Source organism: Drosophila ananassae, chromosome 2R, assembly GCF_017639315.1.
Source record: "Drosophila ananassae strain 14024-0371.13 chromosome 2R, ASM1763931v2, whole genome shotgun sequence".
Classification (NCBI taxonomy): Eukaryota; Metazoa; Arthropoda; class Insecta; order Diptera; family Drosophilidae; genus Drosophila; species Drosophila ananassae.
This window is the reverse complement of record NC_057928.1, coordinates 5,447,391-5,469,370: the sequence shown is the minus strand read 5'-3', so window position 1 is coordinate 5,469,370 and position 21,980 is coordinate 5,447,391. Positions and strand designations below refer to the sequence as shown.

The following is a 21,980-nucleotide window of genomic DNA, read 5'->3' as shown; positions in this document are numbered from 1 at the left end:
ATTGAAACGGACGGATATTTCCATGGCACGCAAACGTCGAAAAATTTATTCAAAGTATAATAAAATTTAATTAAGGCAATGTTTACATCTTCACATGCCAGTAGATTGGACCAATCAAATTCCAAAATTAACTTATTTAATTTCATAAAGTCAGCCTTACGAAAGAAACGAACTTTATGAGATTTAAGTGTAGGCTTAAGGCCAATTACGTTATTGTTTTCTATTAAAACCTCAAGAGTGGGATGATATGGATCCTCTGGGTTGGAAAGTGGTAAAGTTCTGGAAAGAGTAATTCCATCAGGATCAGAAACGAAACACAAGTCCAGCAGCCGACCTAAAGAATTTCTAACGTGGTTAATTTGCCCGAGTGACATGTCGAACATGCCCGCCGGGAAGTCATGGTGCGAATTCAGCAATAAAGACGGTGAATTTTTAACATTGGACCACCTGAGTTCTGGGATATTGAAGTCACCCCGAGCTACTAGCTGGTCACCATCAGACAAACGATCAAAAACAAACCTAATAGCGTCTAAATGTTGCCAGTATGTGGGCGGTTCGGACGAAGGGGGTACGTAGGAGCACGTAACGTATAATGATTTATCGGACAATATGATTTTAATGCAAAGAAATTCTATGTCACCAAACTCTTGTGATTTAATCTCTTCAGAAGCGAAATTGGAGTCTACAGAAATTAACACTCCTCCTCCCCTTCGCAGAGTTCTATCACGTCTAAAAGTGGTGTACTTACTTGGAAAAACTTCGGAGCTTAAGATCTCCGGCTTTAACCAAGTTTCTGTAAAGACTATAATGTGAGATGCAAAGAAAGAACTATCAGAATACAGTTTGGGAAGCTTACTTCGTAACCCTCTAGTATTCTGATAGGTAAGTGTTAGTGAAGGCATTAGTTTTTTGAAGCTGACGTGGAAGGTTGGTCAGTGGCTCTAACATGTGGGAGTTTCACTCCCACAGGTTTGGTCATTTTTTTCTTCACCGTACTTGGCTGATGTTCTTGGACGAAAATGTTCTCTGGCCAGAAACTGGCGGAACAAATCGTCTTGAACATCTGCGCGGGCACACGTATTTTGAAAGATGACGTATGCCTGGTGTAGTTATATTTAAATTTAGTTATATCTGCCACCTTTATGTCGGCTTTTGATTTGGCTTTGATGTAAGCCGAGAGATCAATCTCAGAAGTATCAGGGGCAAGCCGGGAAACAAATATGTGTTTCGATGGTGGGATCACCTGCAAGGGTTTTGGTGCCGCCGTAACGAGTATGGCAGCATCAGTTCGTACCGGGGGTCCGGAAGCTTGATTGCCCTGTTCGGTGACTTTTAAGGGGGTTTCAATTATTGGGTCTGGTGGTATCACTTGAAGCGATGCCACAGAGGACATATCGGAAAATTCCTCGTTTATGCTGAGATATTCGGAAACCGAATTTTTCCCAGGTCCGGCCCTTGGGGTGGCCAGAGATATGAGCGGCTGCATAGTTGTCGGCTGAATAGGCTGAAGACTTTTCGCCACGGGCACATCACTAAAAGCAGATTTCTTACGCTTTGGAGACTCATTTAGTAGTTGAAGACTACTAAACTGTGTATCTAGCGCACAGAGTTGGTCGTTGATTTTACGAAAACCGCTAACCAGCTCTTTAAATCCACTTTTAGTCTGTCTCATGAACGATCTCATTTCGTCCTGAACAGCACGACAACCGTCACAGCAAAAGTGGAGACCAGACCTACGTGAGATGGCATCCGAAACTGAGGCCGTGAACCCGGCACACTTAGCGTGTAAAACGTTTTCACATAGCCAGCAGTGGATGGTAGGCTGGGATGAAGAGATTGTCTTATTACAAGACTTCAAACCACAGACAAGTTTAAATTCCATTATGAATATATTATTTTTATTATTGACGTACCGTGAACCACTGTGCCAAAGAGTCGAAAAAGGGAGAATAAAGAGGGCGATTAGTGAGAGTTAGTATAAGAGCAAAGAATATAGATAAGAATCTAGTGTGAGACAAAAGAAGCAACACCGTAAAGGATGAAGAAGCAGAGCAGTGCTATGTTTGGAAGAATATTAATAAATTTATTATTTTACCTCCAAATATATCACTGCACACGCGAAGCGAATCGGATGTTTGGGATGAAAAGAATCGGGTTTATGTAAATAAATAAAAATAAACACCGGATTGTTTATAATTATTATAATAAATAAAGATTTTTCAAAACACAGTGCGCACAAAAAAAACACGTCCGTTCGCTTTAAGAAAAAGTGAGGAAGTATGGTCCAACAAGTTTTGTAAGGAGACTTGAGCTTAATTTTTGTTGCAAACTATTCCATGAGGCCTACATTTTAATTTCTCCTCTACTATTTTCGAATATGGTGGGTAGATTTATTTTGATATATTCTGTTCAATATTTTGATATTTCTGTTTAGTTAAACTATTTTCCATTAAAAAGGATAGGGCTTTTTTAGAAGATATGGGACTGAAATAAGTTTTGCTAATTTTCTCTTTTAACTGACGAACAGATTCTATTTAAGCAGCTTTTTTTAGAACAAAATGCATGTTAATTTAATTAAATTTTCTTCCCGAAATGGAGGCAGCGTAGAGTAAAAGAGAACTTGAATTGTTATTTTCTTCTGCAAGTTCAGATGCTAATTTTCTTTGAAACCTTACGCCAGCATCCTCATAAATCATTTTTGGGTGGCCTCGCTTAAACTCATATTGCCGGCTAGCCACAAAGAGAGGTTTTTCTTAAATTGGTCCATTATTGGTCTTCGAGAAGTGCCGCGTGGGCAAGCTCATAAGTTGCTGGACAGAAGTCATTTTTTTAAGAAACGTACAAAAAGTTGCAAAAATGATTAGTTTTGCTATATTAAGGATACATTTGGAAATAACTTTGCGTTTTTACCTTTTTGCAACTTTGTGCCATTTATAAGTTATACACCACGGAACACAAACAAACCTGTTAGTTTTAAGCTAAATAGATACACATAAAACAGTTCACAGTTGGACAAGTCATAATAATCAAAACATGTAATCTAAAATACATTTATAAATACCTTTCCTACGATTTGCCATAATCAGAAATAATAAATCAATTTGTTGCTCCACAAAATAAACAGTGAGAGTTTGCAAAGATTTTTTACTAACTTAAGCACACAACAACGTCAATCGAACAGCTGACTTTGTTCGTTTATCAACTCTATAATGTTAGTGAAAAATCTTAGATAACGGTTTTTGGCTAATTAGGGCATGTAAATTCAAAAAAAATATTTTATTATACCCTTGCAGAGGGTGAAAAGGAAATCTCCGACCCTATAAAGTATATATATTCTCGATCAGGATCACCTTCTAAGTCGATATAAGCATGTCCGTCTGTCTGTCGGTTTCTACGCAAACTAGTCTCTCAGTTTTGGAGCTATCGAGTTGAAACTTTGCACACACCCTTCTTTCCTTTGCAGGCAGTATATAAGTCGGAAAGGCCGGGATCGGTTGACTATATCCTATAGCTGTCATATAACTGATTGATCGGAAATGCCATAACTTCGGTGTTATGGTTTTAAGTTAGAGGGTTGGGACTTTCCACTCATGTTATATTTGACCAAAATATCTTATGTACAAAATTTCATAAGGATCGGGCGACCTATAGCTATAGCTATCCTTTCGCTGTCATAGAACGATCGGAATTGGCATAACTTTGGTGTTTTTTAGGGTTAGAAAGATGGGACTTGGTACAGATGCTATTATAGGCAAAATAATCTTATTTTCCAAATTTCATAGGGATCGGCCAACTATATCCAATAGCCGCCATATAACTGAACGATCGGAAACGGCACAACTGCAAGGGTATATCAACTTCGGCTCCGCCCGAAGTTAGCTTTCCTTTCTTGTTTTTCAAAATAATTTAATTTCATGCCAAAAAAATTGACTTTTTTCCTGAGCTTGCAAATAACTGTCAACCGTTTCTCGTTGTCTGCAAATAAATGTCTTTCTCTGGCTCTTTACGAAAAGACTCAGAGTGCAACAGTTTCATGGGTTCTTGAACTAGCTCGCTCGCGGTCAGAGCGAAACCCTTTTTTTCTATTCTGTTTTGTTTCGGTTGTTCCAAGACCGTTTTGTCGTGTTCGGTGCAGCAAAAAGTCTTTTGCGTATGTATTGGTTTACATTCACACGCATAGGTAAGCAAATCGTTAAACGTTTAATTGCAATCGTGAATTGAGTGTGTGAAGGTGCAAAATAATTGGTATTGTAAAATGGGAAGAGAAATGAATAAAAATGTGCACCAATTCTTTAAGTTTAATTTGGACGAGAACAAATCAATTTGTAATGTTTGCGGTATGAAATTGTCCGGTAATCATTCCACAAATTTAAGACGGCACTTAACCAAGCATAAGGACATTTTCTATGAGTGGAATAATGTTGAATATACAAAGTTAACACAATGCGAAGAAACGAGTGAAAACGATCAAAATGGTAACCACAGACGGAAAACCATTCAAGTTTATAGACAGTGAAGGGTTCAGGGAAATAATGGATCCAATATATAATGCACTGGGCATGAACCCTGTAACGTCTAGAAATATTATGAATTTTGTGTCAGTCAAAGAGCAGTTTGTTAAAGAAAATGTAAGGGCACTTGCGAAGGGAAAACTAATGTCGCTAAAAATCGATATTGCCACCAGAATGGATAAAGCCATCTTAGGAATCAATTTGCAAATGATACACGCAAGCCTGGCAAAAACCGAGATAGTTGTGAAGACCATGGGCATGATTGAAATCGTGCAATCTCACACTGGAATATATATATATAAAGAGCAAAATTCTAGAAATCTTAGATGATTATGAATTATTATGAGAATTGAATTACATACAATTTTTAAAATAGTTGATTTTTTTGAGAATGAAAAAAACATACCATCATTCGACATTGCTACAAGGTGGAATTCAACGTATTTAATGCTAAAGAAATTATTGGACTTAAAGGATTTTTTGGCAACGCAGTCTAATATTTGTGTAGAGGCCGATTGGGATTGGATCGAGACGTACATTGACGCTTTTAGTGAAACATATCAGGCAACCCTAAAGCTACAAGATAAAGATTTAGTTTATAGTGAGTTCTTCATAGAATGGATGGAACTAACATTAAAATGCGAGAATAGCTACAATTTAATTTAAAAAAAAACTAGCGGCTCAGATAAAAATAAGAGAGACAAAATTGTTAGAAAATGATGCATTGTTGGCAGCAATGGATCTGGAATTTACATGGATCCTCGGCTAAAATGTATGTTGAAGAACAATCAGAAATCGTTAGCAAAAGCTAATTTAAAAAAAAAAGCATTTCATTTATATGAGTTGAAAGAAGAAAGCTGTATGTCGTAGAATGTTTGAAATTTGGGTCCTGTTTTGTTTATGTTGTAGTTTTCAGAAACTAATAAAAATTGTCTTCGTCAAAAACTAATACTTACTTACTAAACTAAAATCCAAAAAACATTGCATACTTATTATCGCTTTATTATTTAAGGGGGCATGCGCACTTGTAAATTTCAAAAAATCGATTTTTTTTTTTGCATTTTCTTAAAGTATATACATTTAGAAATGTGTCCACAAAATTTTGAAATGATCCGGTGAAAATTCAGTGAGATACACATGTTTAAAGGGAGGGGCGTCCGGTAAGCGTAATGGTGAGTTGAAACTTTAAACACGATTTTCTCAAAACTACGTTTTCAAAGTCGGTGACCACTCTTACTCGAAAACTAGTGACCCGATTGTCTTGAAATTTAGCATGCTCTTTTATTACATAATAAGCTAGTACTTAATCGAAGGATTTTTTTTTATGCAAAACTTTTTTTTTTACAGCTGAAAAACTACCGATTTTTTTGACGAAAAACGATTTTTCAACTTTGAAAGGTCGCCATTTTGTCAAATGTTTTTTTTTTTAATATCGCGCGGTTCCCACTGCATACGTACAGCCCACCTCCCGTCCAACCGACCGAGGGACGCTGCCGCATAACGTACGGCTCGAATCGCGGGGATAGATCCGAGAACGTTTAGGAGAAGAGTAGGGGTAAGATATTACGAGGAAGAGTGTTGCATAGATAAGGCGTTTAGTATAAAGGATTTAAGATTGTTAGTGGAGCAAAGTGGCAAGGTGTGGTAGAGACCATTGTAGTCCGAACATAATACCCTGAACGGATCGTGTTGGGCTTATGTCGAATTACAATGGCTAAGGAGTAGAGGACGGAAGTTTCTAGTCCTTCTACTAGGAACGTTAAAATTTAAGCGTGCTAGTAAATGCTGACTGTCTACATTACCATATATAAGATTATATAGAAACATAACACCCAGCATCGTTCTACGATTTGTTAATGATGGTAAGTTGATTAATAAAAGTCTACTATGATAAGTGGGAAGGTGAAGATTTGCATCCCAATTAAGTCCCCTAAGGGCGAAAATCAGGAAGTTTTTTTGTACAGATTCTATGTGATCTCGGTGTACTCCATATTGAGGACTCCAGACACACGATCCATACTCAAGAATCGGACGAACCAATGATGTATATAACGTTTTTGTTATGTACGGGTCATTAAATTCTTTTGACCATCTTTTAATAAAGCCAAGCACACCCATAGCTTTATTAACCATGGTAGATATATGGTCGGTAAATTTAAGTTTCAAATCTAAAAGGACTCCCAGATCGTTAACCTGAGTTAATCGTTCTAAAGCGTTCCCATAGAGAAAGTACATAGCCTGGTGAGGACTAGTTCGATAAAAGGACATGAGTTTACATTTCGATCCATTAAGCTTTAGGTTATTTGCAAAACACCAATTTTGAAATTTATCCAAATCGGATTGAAGTCTAGATTGGGCACTAGTGAATTTATACTGAAGACAAAGCTTAACGTCATCAGCGTACATAAGTACGAGTGAATCAGTTAAGGCAAGGGGCAAGTCATTAATAAAAAGTGTAAAAAGTAAGGGTCCAAGATGGCTTCCTTGAGGCACCCCAGATGTGACGCGGACTAGACGCGAGGTAACATCTTTAAAGAAGACACGTTGGGTTCTTCCAGATAAGTAGCTCGAAATCCAGATAAGGAGGTCAGTTGGGAATCCCAAAAGACTGAGTTTACTTATAAGAAGCGAATGGTCGACAGAGTCAAATGCTTTACTGAAGTCAGTGTAAATGACATCTGTTTGTAAGCCATTCCGGAACCCATCCGTGATAAAAGATGTTAGCTCCAGTAAGTTGGTAGTGGTGGAGCGGCGCTTCATGAAGCCATGCTGGCATGGAGATATTATTGAACTACATAGGTGTTGCAAATGTGGAGTGATAAGTTTTTCAAAAAGCTTCGGAATTGCTGACAATTTAGAAATGCCCCTATAATTGGCAGCGTCGGATTTTTTCCCTTTTTTATGAAGATGAATAATCTAAGATTCCTTCCACATAAGGGGAAAGATCGAAGTCTCCAGCGAAAGATTAAAGAGTTTAAGGAGCGGTTTGCACAGAGCCTCGGCGCAGTTCTTCAGAACACAGCCTGGTACTCCATCGGGGCCTGGCGAATACACGGGCTTGACTTTAAGAAGACCCAATAACACACCACTTTGATCAAAAGAAGGCCAAAATATAAGGTTGGCTGATTGGATATTATAAGTGTAAGGCTGACCTGTACTGGTGCTAGGTGAGTATGTTGTTTGAAAAAACTGTGCAAAGAGATCGGCCATTGCTTGATCAGTGTTCGCATATGAGTTCTCAAACATAAGCATAGGAGGAGAAGATACATGTTTGCGCTTAGTGTTTACAAAGTTATAAAACTGCTTCGGATCCTGAGTAAACTGAATCCGGCAGCGGCGTATATAACTCCTATAACATTCAGCGTTATGCACGGTGAAATTGGACCGAGCTACTAAGTATCTTGAATAACTAACTGTACAGCCAGATATTTTATGTTTATTTAAAAGTCTATTCATAACGATCTTTAAATTTCCTAGGTGCCTTGTATACCAAGGCGGATTAATTGAAACGGACGGATATTTCCATGGCACGCAAACGTCGAAAAATTTATTCAAAGTATAATAAAATTTAATTAAGGCAATGTTTACATCTTCACATGCCAGTAGATTGGACCAATCAAATTCCAAAATTAACTTATTTAATTTCATAAAGTCAGCCTTACGAAAGAAACGAACTTTATGAGATTTAAGTGTAGGCTTAAGGCCAATTACGTTATTGTTTTCTATTAAAACCTCAAGAGTGGGATGATATGGATCCTCTGGGTTGGAAAGTGGTAAAGTTCTGGAAAGAGTAATTCCATCAGGATCAGAAACGAAACACAAGTCCAGCAGCCGACCTAAAGAATTTCTAACGTGGTTAATTTGCCCGAGTGACATGTCGAACATGCCCGCCGGGAAGTCATGGTGCGAATTCAGCAATAAAGACGGTGAATTTTTAACATTGGACCACCTGAGTTCTGGGATATTGAAGTCACCCAGAGCTACTAGCTGGTCACCATCAGACAGACGATCAAAAACAAACCTAATAGCGTCTAAATGTTGCCAGTATGTGGGCGGTTCGGACGAAGGGGGTACGTAGGAGCACGTAACGTATAATGATTTATCGGACAATATGATTTTAATGCAAAGAAATTCTATGTCACCAAACTCTTGTGATTTAATCTCTTCAGAAGCGAAATTGGAGTCTACAGAAATTAACACTCCTCCTCCCCTTCGCAGAGTTCTATCACGTCTAAAAGTGGTGTACTTACTTGGAAAAACTTCGGAGCTTAAGATCTCCGGCTTTAACCAAGTTTCTGTAAAGACTATAATGTGAGATGCAAAGAAAGAACTATCAGAATACAGTTTGGGAAGCTTACTTCGTAACCCTCTAGTATTCTGATAGGTAAGTGTTAGTGAAGGCATTAGTTTTTTGAAGCTGACGTGGAAGGTTGGTCAGTGGCTCTAACATGTGGGAGTTTCACTCCCACAGGTTTGGTCATTTTTTTCTTCACCGTACTTGGCTGATGTTCTTGGACGAAAATGTTCTCTGGCCAGAAACTGGCGGAACAAATCGTCTTGAACATCTGCGCGGGCACACGTATTTTGAAAGATGACGTATGCCTGGTGTAGTTATATTTAAATTTAGTTATATCTGCCACCTTTATGTCGGCTTTTGATTTGGCTTTGATGTAAGCCGAGAGATCAATCTCAGAAGTATCAGGGGCAAGCCGGGAAACAAATATGTGTTTCGATGGTGGGATCACCTGCAAGGGTTTTGGTGCCGCCGTAACGAGTATGGTAGCATCAGTTCGTACCGGGGGTCCGGAAGCTTGATTGCCCTGTTCGGTGACTTTTAAGGGGGTTTCAATTATTGGGTCTGGTGGTATCACTTGAAGCGATGCCACAGAGGACATATCGGAAAATTGCTCGTTTATGCTGAGATATTCGGAAACCGAATTTTTCCCAGGTCCGGCCCTTGGGGTGGCCAGAGATATGAGCGGCTGCATAGTTGTCGGCTGAATAGGCTGAAGACTTTTCGCCACGGGCACATCACTAAAAGCAGATTTCTTACGCTTTGGAGACTCATTTAGTAGTTGAAGACTACTAAACTGTGTATCTAGCGCACAGAGTTGGTCGTTGATTTTACGAAAACCGCTAACCAGCTCTTTAAATCCACTTTTAGTCTGTCTCATGAACGATCTCATTTCGTCCTGAACAGCACGACAACCGTCACAGCAAAAGTGGAGACCAGACCTACGTGAGATGGCATCCGAAACTGAGGCCGTGAACCCGGCACACTTAGCGTGTAAAACGTTTTCACATAGCCAGCAGTGGATGGTAGGCTGGGATGAAGAGATTGTCTTATTACAAGACTTCAAACCACAGACAAGTTTAAATTCCATTATGAATATATTATTTTTATTATTGACGTACCGTGAACCACTGTGCCAAAGAGTCGAAAAAGGGAGAATAAAGAGGGCGATTAGTGAGAGTTAGTATAAGAGCAAAGAATATAGATAAGAATCTAGTGTGAGACAAAAGAAGCAACACCGTAAAGGATGAAGAAGCAGAGCAGTGCTATGTTTGGAAGAATATTAATAAATTTATTATTTTACCTCCAAATATATCACTGCACACGCGAAGCGAATCGGATGTTTGGGATGAAAAGAATCGGGTTTATGTAAATAAATAAAAATAAACACCGGATTGTTTATAATTATTATAATAAATAAAGATTTTTCAAAACGCAGTGCGCACAAAAAAAACACGTCCGTTCGCTTTAGAAAAAGTGAGGAAGTCACTAATATCCTTCGATTAAGTACTAGATTTACTTTTAATAAATGTAAATCCGTTTCATTTTTTGATTTCAGACTATCCAGTTTTTCACAGTGTTGGTCACCGCAACTCGCCTTTTTCGGATGGACCTCACTTCGACGGGGCATAACTTTGAAACCCCTAAATATTTTCTACTTTTTTTTTTTCAAATTTAAGTTAAAATAATGTACTTTCACATAATAAAACGATAAAAAAAAAATCATTTCAAAAAAAATCAATAGTTTACGAGAAAAAAATTCGGAAAAAATGCCTATTTTTTGGCCCTCCAAGTGCACATGCCCCCTTAAGGCACAAACACGAAATGTTCCAGCGCTCGAGACTCCTCCTCCTCCTTTCAACCGCATCCTCATCTGAAGGGAAGACGCTGTTCTCGGCTTTTTTGGACGATTTGCAGACAGTTTCAGAAAGCAAAAAAGATCCTGTTTCTTCAAAACTTGGCAAAATTTACGCTGACATCGAAAACTTCGACGTAACATTTGGTCGCTTGCCATTAAATTCAAATATATTGGAATTTTTTTAATGATTTGCAACTTAAGATTCCGCATATAAGTGCACTAGCGCAGGTTGTGCTGGCTACACCTGCAACGCAAGTGTCCGTCAAACGGGCATTCTCAGCCCCACACTTTATATTAAGTGAACGAAGAAGTTCGATTAGTGCTGAAATTTTAAACTCCTTACTAGTTATAAAGCTTAACACATAATAGGTAAAAAAATGTTACAAAAAATTTATATATAATTTATATAAAAATACAAAAAAAAACATTTAAAAACATTGTCTGAAATTTTTGTTTTCTTTTTGGTTGCATTATTGTATATGGAATATGGAATCTAAACGAAACTTGTTACAAAAATATTTGAAAATAAAATTAAATTGTTCTATTAATTTCTTTGCATATGTATTGGTATACATTCACAAGCGTTCGTTTTGCACACGAAATACATTAATTGCAACAACAACGAAAGTAAATGTGAAGACCGTTTGCGTTGTTTTTCGGTCAATCGGTCTTTTGCTGACCTCTTTGTGCGAGCGTTTCTCGTTCCGCTCTTTACGCACTGCTCATTGAACGACCGAAATAAAAAGAGCTCAACGAAAACGCTCAACAGGAAACAGAAACAAAGATAGCAAAAGTCTCTTGGTCAGAGCGAGAGCGATAGAGTATGAACTTTTTCGGTTGTGCTCGCAACGAGAGCACAGGAAAAAAACGGTCGACAGTTATTTGCAAGCTATGCTTTTTTCCCATAGTGCGCTGGTGAAGACATTTTGGTCCCCAGAATATTCACATTCTACTCTTAAATACGCGTCGATTGGTACCTAATCATATATTTTTATTTAAATATATTAAAACGTGCTTTACACCGTTGAAAAGGTTTTTGAAATATCTATTTCACTTTCTTTAAGAGCAAATGTCCTTATAGTAGACAAAAAAAGAAAGGAAAGCTAACTTCGGGCGGAACCGAAGTTGATACACCCTTGCAGTTCCATTTCCGATCGATCAGATATATGGCGTCCATAGGATATAGTCGGCCGATCCACATGAAATTTTGTACATAAGATATTTTGGCTAAAAATAGCGTGTTTGGAAAGCCCCTCTAACTTAAAAAAACACCAAAGTTATGGCATTTCCGATCAATCAGTTATATGGCAGCTATAGGATATAGTCGACAGATCCCGGCCGTTCCGACCTATGTACTACCTGCAAAGAAAAGAAGGATGTGTGCAAAGTTTCAACTCGATAGCTCTAAAACTGAGAGACTAGTTTGCGTAGAAACCGACAGACAGACGGACATGCTCATACCGACTCAGGAGGTGATCCTGATCAAGAATATATATAATTTATAGGGTCGGAGATGTCTCCTTCACTGCGTTGCACACTTTTGACCAAAATTAAAATACCCTCTGCAAGGGTATAAAAAAAACCCTGAAAACAAATTTTTTGTTTAAAGAAAAAAATTATTTTTTTAAAATTTGCTCACTTGATCTTATTTATATTGCACGTGGAGATAGCTTTTGAGATGACGCAACTTTTTATATATGTATCGCTTATATCTGGCAAAATTCGTTACCTCACGACATAGTCCTATAAGTGCAGCTACCAATTTTGTGTAGCCACCTGTGAAGCTTGCAGTTACTTACACATGTGTGTGTATTTGATTGGTAACTTTGCTTTTTGGAGTAGAAAATGTCGAGTATATCTTTTTAGCTTTTAGTTTATTTATTTAAAAATAAAATCCAAATAAAAAAAAGGCTTAAAAAGTAAAACAGAAACATTGGCTCTCCATTCGGCTAACCTCCTTGATGGCAAATTTTGATGTCATTCATATTTGTGTTTTAGTGTCTCATGTCTTAATGAGAAGACTCACATATGCACAATTTAACAAGTAAAACGCTTTATATGCATATGCCCCCACTGAGCATATAATGCTTATAATGCATATAATATAATGCATATAAATAATACACTGTTTTTTTAAGTTACAGCCACCACCGTTTTGAGGCCATAACAGCCCATATGCGATTCGCTTATACCGAATTCATGCGGTATTTTATATTTGATCCAGTATATATATATATTTGTGGGTTTTATAAAATATATGAAACCAGGTCAAACTTTTTATTGGTAACAATTGGTAACAAACAGAGTTATTTGGCTGTTTTTACGCTAAGCAAGTTATTTAGAAAAAAAAAGCTCAAAATATTCTACAAATCTTTTCATTGTGGAGTTTCTCTTGTTATATTCACAAACACTTTAACTATTTAAAAACTTGGTAAGAAGAAAGGTAAGTGAAAAAGCGAATTAATATTAGTTTTGGGTGTAAAATCATATGAAAGTGTTTCCATGAATTCCCAGCCTGTGTTTCCCCAAAAAAATGTTGGGTCAGAGGAAACATCCCCAACTCTATAAAGTATATATTCTTGATCAGGACACCTCCTGAAGGAGTCATAACATATGTTTTAAAGCTTCGGCTTCGCCCGAAGTTAGCTTTCCTTTCTTTTTACCATTATAAACAGAAAGTCAAACAAGAATTCGAGCGTTTGTTTTAGATTTTGAGGAACGCCATGGCCTCTCAGAGTATTGAACCAGAGTATAGAATCGTCGCAATCGTCGTTTGCAGCATTATAAATCGTCGAGGCCAATATGAAAGTGAAATTTTTTTTTATTTTATAAAAATGCATTTTTTTACGTGCTCTTTTTTCAGCGTTTGGTCAGGCAATTTGTGCCACAACGTGGTTACGCAGGAAGGGCTCCAATTCGCCGGCATCAGAAGAGCAGAAAACTGCCAATGTTATTGCCACATTCAAATTAGGCAATGCGAGCCGAATCCACGTAACATTCGGGCAACAGGGTCCAATGCGCAAAATGCAGAACCCTTAATTGTTGCGCAGACGTCGTAGCAAAATCCTTAACGGAATGCACCGCAGCCTAATCAGCCAGCAAATGCAGCACCTTCAGGAGGGGCTTCAAATGATGTGGGTGTGAGTGCCAAGGAATATTCTACCTGGTATTTCCCAAGGAGAACCTCAGAGAGCCCCGGATGCTGGAGAATCCGTCGAGGACACCCGTTCTCTGCTCCAAGAAACCAAAGAGAAATAGATGTTCCGAGAGAGAAATGGCCGATCTCAGTATAATATTTAACAAATAAACATATAAACAAAAACACATTCGACAAACGGGGTTCTTCCGAGAAAGCAATAACTGATCTAAGAAGGAAGAAACCAAAATGAAGAATCAGGGTCTTCCAAGAGAGTAATTGCCGCTCTGGCAAATGGAAATTAAGAAAGCAATGGCCGATCTCAGTAGAAAGAAACAAAAAAAATAATGCTGCCACCATTTCGGCAAGAAAATCTAATGAAAATAACATGCATTTTGTTCTAAAAAAAGCGGCTTCAACAGAATCTGTTGGTCAGTTAAAAGAGAAAATTAGCAAAACTGATTTCAGTCCCATATCTTCTGAAAAAGCCCTATCCTTTTTTATGGAAAATAGTTTAACTAAACAGCAATATCAAAATATTAAAAAACTAAATAAACAACAGGGCTGCGATATCTACCCACCATATTCGAAAATACTGGAGGAGACATTAAAATGTAGGCCTGATGGAATAATCAAATGTGTGGAGCAAAACTAACTCAAATTCTTGAAATAAAGGATTTCTATTCCAAAACATTTGATATGAAGCCAAATACGGATCAATAAGGAATAAGCCCCCTTTATGCGTGGATACGTTGCTTTGAATTTGTACTTAAATTATCATATAGAATCGAGCTAAAAAAGTGGCATGTCAAAGGTATAGACAAAGAAAAACTACAAAATTGCATATAAAAAATATTCTTGTTCGTCACTAAAAATGAAATCAGATATTTTGGGTTTCGCATGCAGGTTCGTCACCGGTACTTTACCTCGTCAAGAGGTTTTTTTATATGTATAGTAATTAAGAATAACAGCATATTCTTCATTGACAAGACTTAATTTTAATAATTTATTGACGCGGCTGCTGAGCAGGTGGAATATAAAACGGGTCATCTTCGACGGGCTCTGCAACATGCGGGGCTCTCGGAGGTGCTGCTTGCGAAATGCCAGGTAGAATGTTCCGAGGCACTAAGACCCATTCCATTTGAACATTATTAGGGGCACCTCCTGAAGGTGCTGCTAAGGGTGCTCCTGAAGGTGCTACATTTGGGAGCGGATTTGGCGGCGGTGCATTCCTCGGGGGATTTTGCTGCGACGTTTCCGCAACAAAGGGTTGTGCACATTAGATTTGGCACATTAAACCCTGTTGGCCGACTTCTACGCGGATTCGGCTCACTTATGCCAACATAGTCCATGGCCCCTCCCATGCAGCATTGTCGATTCTGAATATGGCAGTAACATTGGCAGTTTTCTGCTCTTCTGTTTCCGACTAATTGGTGCCCCTCCCCTGTGGGGATAGTAGTATAGTGGCCTCGTCGATTCATAATACTGAAGCGATGATTTTTTACTATGATTCGATAATCTGAAAGTTAATAAAAATAAAAGAAATGAATTAGAATAAAAATATAAGTAAAAAGTTAACAAAAAGACCATGACGTCCCTTAAATTCTAAAAAAAAACGCTCAAATTCTTGTTTGTCTTTCTGTTTTACTATTTGTTACTATTAAAACAAGAAAGGAAAGCTAACTTCGGGCGGAACCGAAGTTTATATACCTTTTCATGAGTCAGGAGGTGATCCTGATCAGGGTTGGAGATGTCTCCTTCCCTGCGTTGCACACTGCGATCCAACATTATTTCGGGGATTTCGGGGAAACACTTTCATATGATTGACTTTCATATTCTTTTCGCTTTTTTCACTTATCTTTCTTCCAATACTAAATAAGAAGAACGTCAAGAACACAATCACAAGATTATAACACTACTTGAAGCTTTTTTTTCTAAAAAACTTTCTTAGCGTAAGAACCGCCAATTGTTACCAATAAAAAAGTGTGGCCAGGTTTCATATATTTTACAAAACCCACAAAATATACTGAAATATACTGAATCAAATATAAAATACCGCATAAATTCGGTATATGCGAAATATAATATCCAAATGAATATTAATAATACATTACTTCAAATTATTACATTACATACATATAAGATACATTATACTCTTATACCAAATTTATTAAAATGTAAATTTAATGTATGTTATGTTATATGTTCCCTATAAAAATGTGTGAAAAAAACATTCTTTTATTGACTTTGAATTTTTTTTGTCGCGGTTGACCTTTCGGGATAATTACCCATATATAATTTGGACCAAATGAAGTTCGTTGAAGTTCGTTTTAAGAAAGCTAACTCACAGCATCATCTACAAACCTCTCGAAAAAACCAATGCCCTACAAGATGGAATTCAAATTTCAGTCTATTGAGGAAAATTGGTTCAGCATTAATGAAATTCTGATAGAAAAACAGGGAAGCCAACGATTGTTGCTAATAAACATATCAACGCTAAAACAATTGGTAGACTTATGTAGTGATTTTCAATTCAATTTTTAAGAAGCTTCAATTCTGTAGTTCTTCCTGCCTTTGTTTTGTTATACCGTCAATTGAAAAAAGACGGTAATAAGACGGTAATTCCAAATATTTGTTCTGCTCAAATTAGCCCAAACACACCAAACTGCGATGCTACAGACGAACCAATGAAAATGTTCTTAATTTCTTTTAAAATTAAATTGAAAAATGAAAATAAACGCTTTGTTATGAAATCATTTTTATTGTGTTGTGTTTCACCTTCATTTTCGCACATTTCATCTGTGCAGAAAAAGTACCGCTTGCTGCGAGCTTGACTAAAATCATACGAGCTGATTTTTGTGAGTTGAGTGAAACAAAAAATTGATCGGACTCGAGTGGAATTAAAATCTACAACGAAAATGTGAGCGCATGCAAGTTTGATGGGATGATCCAAACAGTGCGATTATTCGGCTGTTGAGTTTTTCATTCACCCGAAGCCGTTCTCTGATATGAACGGTTCTTAACATCAATAATTTACCGAAGAAACAGTTACAAACTTTATCGGAAATAAGATTTGAAGCTTGAGAATATAGTTCATCTGATAACTCGGGAAAAATCAGAGAAAATCGGTTGAAAGGACCCCCTCTAATAAATTCAAAAGTCATAAAAAAGAAAATTCGGGGAAGCTATGATTATGCCAAGATTAGCAATGATAATATTATCTTTGTAAAATGGCACGATAATAATGGGGCCTGCATTATTTCGAACACTGCAGGGGTTTTGCCTGTTCACACAGTTCAACGCTATTCTCGAAAAGAAATGAAGATCGTGCAAGTTGAGCAACCACACCTTATTAACCTGTATATGGGAGGCGTGGATAGATCGGACCAAAATATAAGCTTCTACAGATCGTCAGTCAGAGGAAAGAAATGGTACTGCCCGCTTTTGGTACATTGTATTGACATGGCCCTTCAAAACAGTTGGCATTTACATGGGCAACGAGGAGGTAATCTCGACCAGATAGGTTTTAGGCGAGTCATAGCCAAAATGATTCTGAAAAAAACAAAAAAGTGTAAAAGTTAAGTTTATGGATGTTTTTCTTACTTCATTTAAAGCTAAATAGTCCAAAAATTAAAATTATTTTTCCGCTGAGCGAGATATAGGTTTATCTGGGTTAAGGTCGAAAACGTTTGGATATCGGTCGACGAAACAACCGATAAGCAAGGCCGTTATGTCGCGAACTTGTCACTCAAACTCATTTGTATTATCATGTAAAGTTCGAATATCGTTTCCTAAAGCAAACGCGTTTATTAGCTGCGTTAAAAAAATATTCAAAAAAGCTCCTTTTCGAATTCAATTAGACGTAGAATTACCCCCTGAACCCATAATAACCAGATGAGGTAGGTGGTTGAAAGCGGAATTAATTGCAGAGGTTCTTAACACTGAACACAGAAGACGCTGAATCCATAGAGCAGGCAAAAGAGCTCATGAAAAATCTTCAACTACATCGGGATTTTATATTTATAAAATCGAATTTTAATAGAATTGCCGAAATAATAACTTTCTTGAAAGCGACGGGCCTTTCGTTGTCGAGAGCAATATATATTATTATAAAGAGCGTTTCTGGCGATTTCGGAAAGGAGCTGAATAAAAAATTGGATGCTGTTTTAAACAGAAGTCCAGACTTTCAGATAATTTCAAAAATCAACGGCATTTTAAATTTTATAGCTGATTTCTCTGAGCTTGGGAATGTGCAAAATAAAACAAGAAAAGAAAGCTAACTTCGGGCGGAGCCGAAGTTGATATACCGTATATAGTTGATCCTTATGAAAGTTTCACCATCAAATCAGTTTTTTACAAAAAATGTTCGGACGGGACAGACGGACATGCATAATTCAGGAGGTGATCCTGATCAAGAATATATACACTTTATAGGGTCGGAGATGTCCTCTTCATTGCGTTGTATACTTTTGACCAAAATTATAATACCCTCTGCAAGGGTATAAATATAATTAAATATAAATATGCTCCAACTACATATTGTGATGTTGTGACGAACACGGTGTAGTGGATACCGACTGGTTGCATACTCTGCCTACGGGAACGGCCTAGCTCAGGGAAGAGGCAAGGGGGTCGGTTACTTCCTAATCAGCATCACCGCCACACAATAAAAATTTGTAGACACAGTTAGGAAAGGGGCTACAGTCATCTGGAAGGATACGAAGTCGAGACAGGAAACCTTGCTGTTGGAAGAACTACGGTGGTGAGGTTCTTCTGCTTTGCCCGCCCTACCTGTAAAGAATCAACATCGAATTGCTGCTGCCCTTACCCATCTACATTGAAATCGATCAGCTCAGGTGCCCATAAAATTATAAATTTACTTCATTTCAAAATCAAACTTCAATACCAAAAATATAATTGCTTCTTCTTCAGACTCATGCTTAACATAAACCCTTACTCCTAATTGGTCCTAATCCTACAAAATAAGTTTAATATAGCTTAATTAAAAAATTGGAATGTAATGTAAAATGTGTAGATAAAGAATTATATGTACGTATGTAAAGTAGGAGTTAAGGTAGAACCACGGTTGCCATTTTTGGTACAAATGTACCAAAACTGGTACATTTTTTATGCGTTGGTACATTGGATCACTTTTTTTCATTTTGGTACATTTTCAATATGCCTGGTCTAGTTTTTTTTTCAAAAAATTTTATGTTCACACATATTATTTTAACAAATGGCTCTGTTCCACCAAGCACAAATTTTGTATCAGTAAGGTCCATGACTACGTAAACAGTTATAAATTTTGAAATACATAAAATCTTTCGAGAACTTGAATTTGAAAAATATATTGTTTAAACCGTTTTTGAAGATTATACATAGTGATGGATAGGTTTTTTTTTATACGCTATATACTATACTACTACTATAATTTGAAGTAAAAAATGAAACGTGAAATAATAAAAGATCATTTTAAAAAAAACTTTAAGAAATTTTAGTTTTAAAAAATACCGAGAAAAATTTGTGGTACATTTTTGCTCAAATTGGTACATTTTTTCAAAATTTTGGTACAAAAAATTTTTTTGGAATGGCAACCGTGGGTAGAACGTCTAACCAATCATTTGGATATGGACTGACTATTCATATGTTTTCCTCTAGATCAAGTCACAATGTTTACTCACGCAACCATCCCTCGAAGTCCGCAGGCCTGTAGACGAGAACGCTGGATGTTTTGGGGTGATCAGGTTAAATGCGAATTAAATTATGGAGTTTTGATGCATGTTGCCAAAATCTTATCAATGCTCTACAGGAAAAGAAGATGAGTCTAGGTACAATCCAAAATGATTTACAAAACAAATAATAAAAATTAAATTCTTCTTAATAATACACTAATCACACAGCTTGTCGCGTTTCTCTCCTGGATGTTGTTGTTATTGTTGATTCGTCACTATGGACGAGATGTCTGCCTCAGCGATCGTCGGCGAGCCCATCAGGTTAAATGCGGTCGGCTCAAACGAACATGCGGTTCTGCTCCGGAAAGTGAGTGGGGGGGGTTTTCTAACACTTCCTACAACACTTTTATTATTACTCTACTTAGCGACATATTATTCGGCTCACCTGGAGTCTTTTCGCCACAACCACAACCCACGTGCAGCGGCGAACGGCTGGGCTCATCCACAGCCAACGCTCGGCTGCTGCTCTCAGTCTCACGGGTGTACCGTGTTCGGTACTATCCCAATTTCGACGTTGGTGATATTCACTATTTATTTTGCGTTATAGACAACTTTTCACTTTGGCATTTTGATCGGAAAAAAACAAGCCAATCAAGCGGAAGTTCGGTTGTCAAAATTGCCAGATAGGCGGGGTTGCCAGATTGTTTGCCTTAACAGCTTTAAAAGGGCTGTAACAGCGATCTGTTATCGACTTATTTTTATTCGACTACTAACTATCGACTACTGTTTGCTTACCTTTAGAGTTTGTCTTATGTTTATTTTCATAAAAAAAATCATATTCGTACTCTCACAATGTTGAAAGAAGCTTTTCAGCGAATAAAATGGTTTTTGGTGATAAACGCCAAAGCTTTTCAAGTAGCTCTCTAAAAAAAATTATGATTATCTACTGCAACACAAATTATTTTAAATAAAAAGAACTATTAATAATAATCATTCAAATATTTACCAATTACTCTCCTTGAATAGATTTCATTAAATTTTTTGATATAAATAATAATATTATATAATATTGCTGATGATCGTAAGGTCTATAATTTTCGGTTGCAGGCTGCCGTGTCCATCCAGACCCAGAGAGCGCTCGAGCCAGGCGTTATTAGAGTGGCAAGAGTGGAGGGAAATTTCTTTCCGAGATTGCGCGGAGGCACAACTTTCAATTGCAGGATCGGGAGCCTTAACGTCTGGAGCAGCAGCCACCTTGGCAGCTACAGACGGCGGCAGCAACGAAGCGGGTGACCTCCCTCCATTGGAAAGGTGCGGGTTAAGGACCAGAATGGAGTCAGACCTGGGCGCTGACTTAAATGGCAGCAGTCACAATAAACAAAACCCTTTCCCGATGAGGTATTAAGAACAGCAGCTTCCGAAAATCCATCTAATGAGGAAGAAACCAACTCAGAAACCGGGCTATTCCGAGACGGCCGATCTGGTAAATGAAACTACAAAAGCAATTGCCGATCTCAAGAGATTTAATCTGATACCAGAAAGCAATGGCCGATCTAAAAAGGAAGAAACCAAACAGAAAAAATCGGGATATTCCGAGAGAGGAATGGCCGATCTCAGTATATTTAACAAATAATGTTTTAAATAAAAACACGTTCAAAACGAAATTCTTCCGAGAAAGCAATGGCTGATCTAAGGAGGAAGAAACCAAAATGAAGAGTCATGGCCTTCCACAGTTGCCGTTCTGGCAAATGGAAATAAAGAAAGCAATGGCCGATCTCAGTATATTTAACAAATTAAGTTTTAAATAAAAACCCCGTTCGACAAACGGGGTCTTCCGAGAAAGCAATGGCCGATCTAAGAAGGAAGAAACCAAAAAAGAAGAATCAAGGTTCACCGAGAAAGCAATGGCCGATCTCAGTAGAAAGAAAGTGTTTTTTTTTCTTAATCAACAGTAGCAACTCTATCTCTTATCCTGTTGCACAAAATTATAAAGTCATGATCGCAAAACAGTTTTCACATTCCCATCCCACAACAAATTTCCAAGGTTTACAATTCTGTTACTCAAATTTTAATATTTACTTTTTTTTTAAATATCAGCATTGAAAGTTATTTTTTCGATTCTTATTTTTTCGGTCATTTGCATACTCTAGCAGAGGGCCATTTTTGGATAGAAACTTTAAAAATGTACTGGACAAAATACTATATTTTGCTGAATTAAAGTAGTCAAGCAGAAGCCGACAATTACACTAGTAATACGACCACCGTTGAACTTTTTTGATCAGAATCAATCTTTATCGGCTGCATTGAAATGCAATAAACAATTCCGGATCCGGAAATGCAATGCAATAAACAATAAATTTTTTTTTAATAAATTATTGTTTTTTAATTAATTTTGTTTTATAGTTTTCAAATTTTGTTTATTTGATCAATGCATATTAAAAAATTCGATTGTCTTATTTGTTTTCTCCTTTCTTTCTTCTCCTAAATTAGCCTCTTTATCAAAAAAAAC

At 37.3% G+C, this 21,980-nt stretch overlaps 1 protein-coding gene and 1 long non-coding RNA gene across 2 annotated transcripts in view; one reads left to right on the top strand and one right to left on the bottom strand.

Annotated features, from left to right (window-relative positions):
- The first annotated feature begins 2,150 nt into the window (after positions 1–2,150).
- Positions 2,151–21,980, top strand: part of LOC116655877 — a 111,361-nt gene continuing 91,531 nt past the window's right edge. Inside the window, exon 1 of the mRNA XM_044715120.1 lies at positions 2,151–2,380. The gene's annotated coding sequence lies outside the window, so the exon portion shown is untranslated. The remainder of the gene's footprint in view (positions 2,381–21,980) is intronic.
- LOC116655826 lies at positions 19,727–20,253 on the bottom strand. The gene is made up of 2 exons (XR_004310902.1): positions 19,917–20,253; positions 19,727–19,866 (listed from the first exon to the last, which is right to left on the bottom strand). It is a non-coding gene; the product is annotated as an uncharacterized LOC116655826 (long non-coding RNA).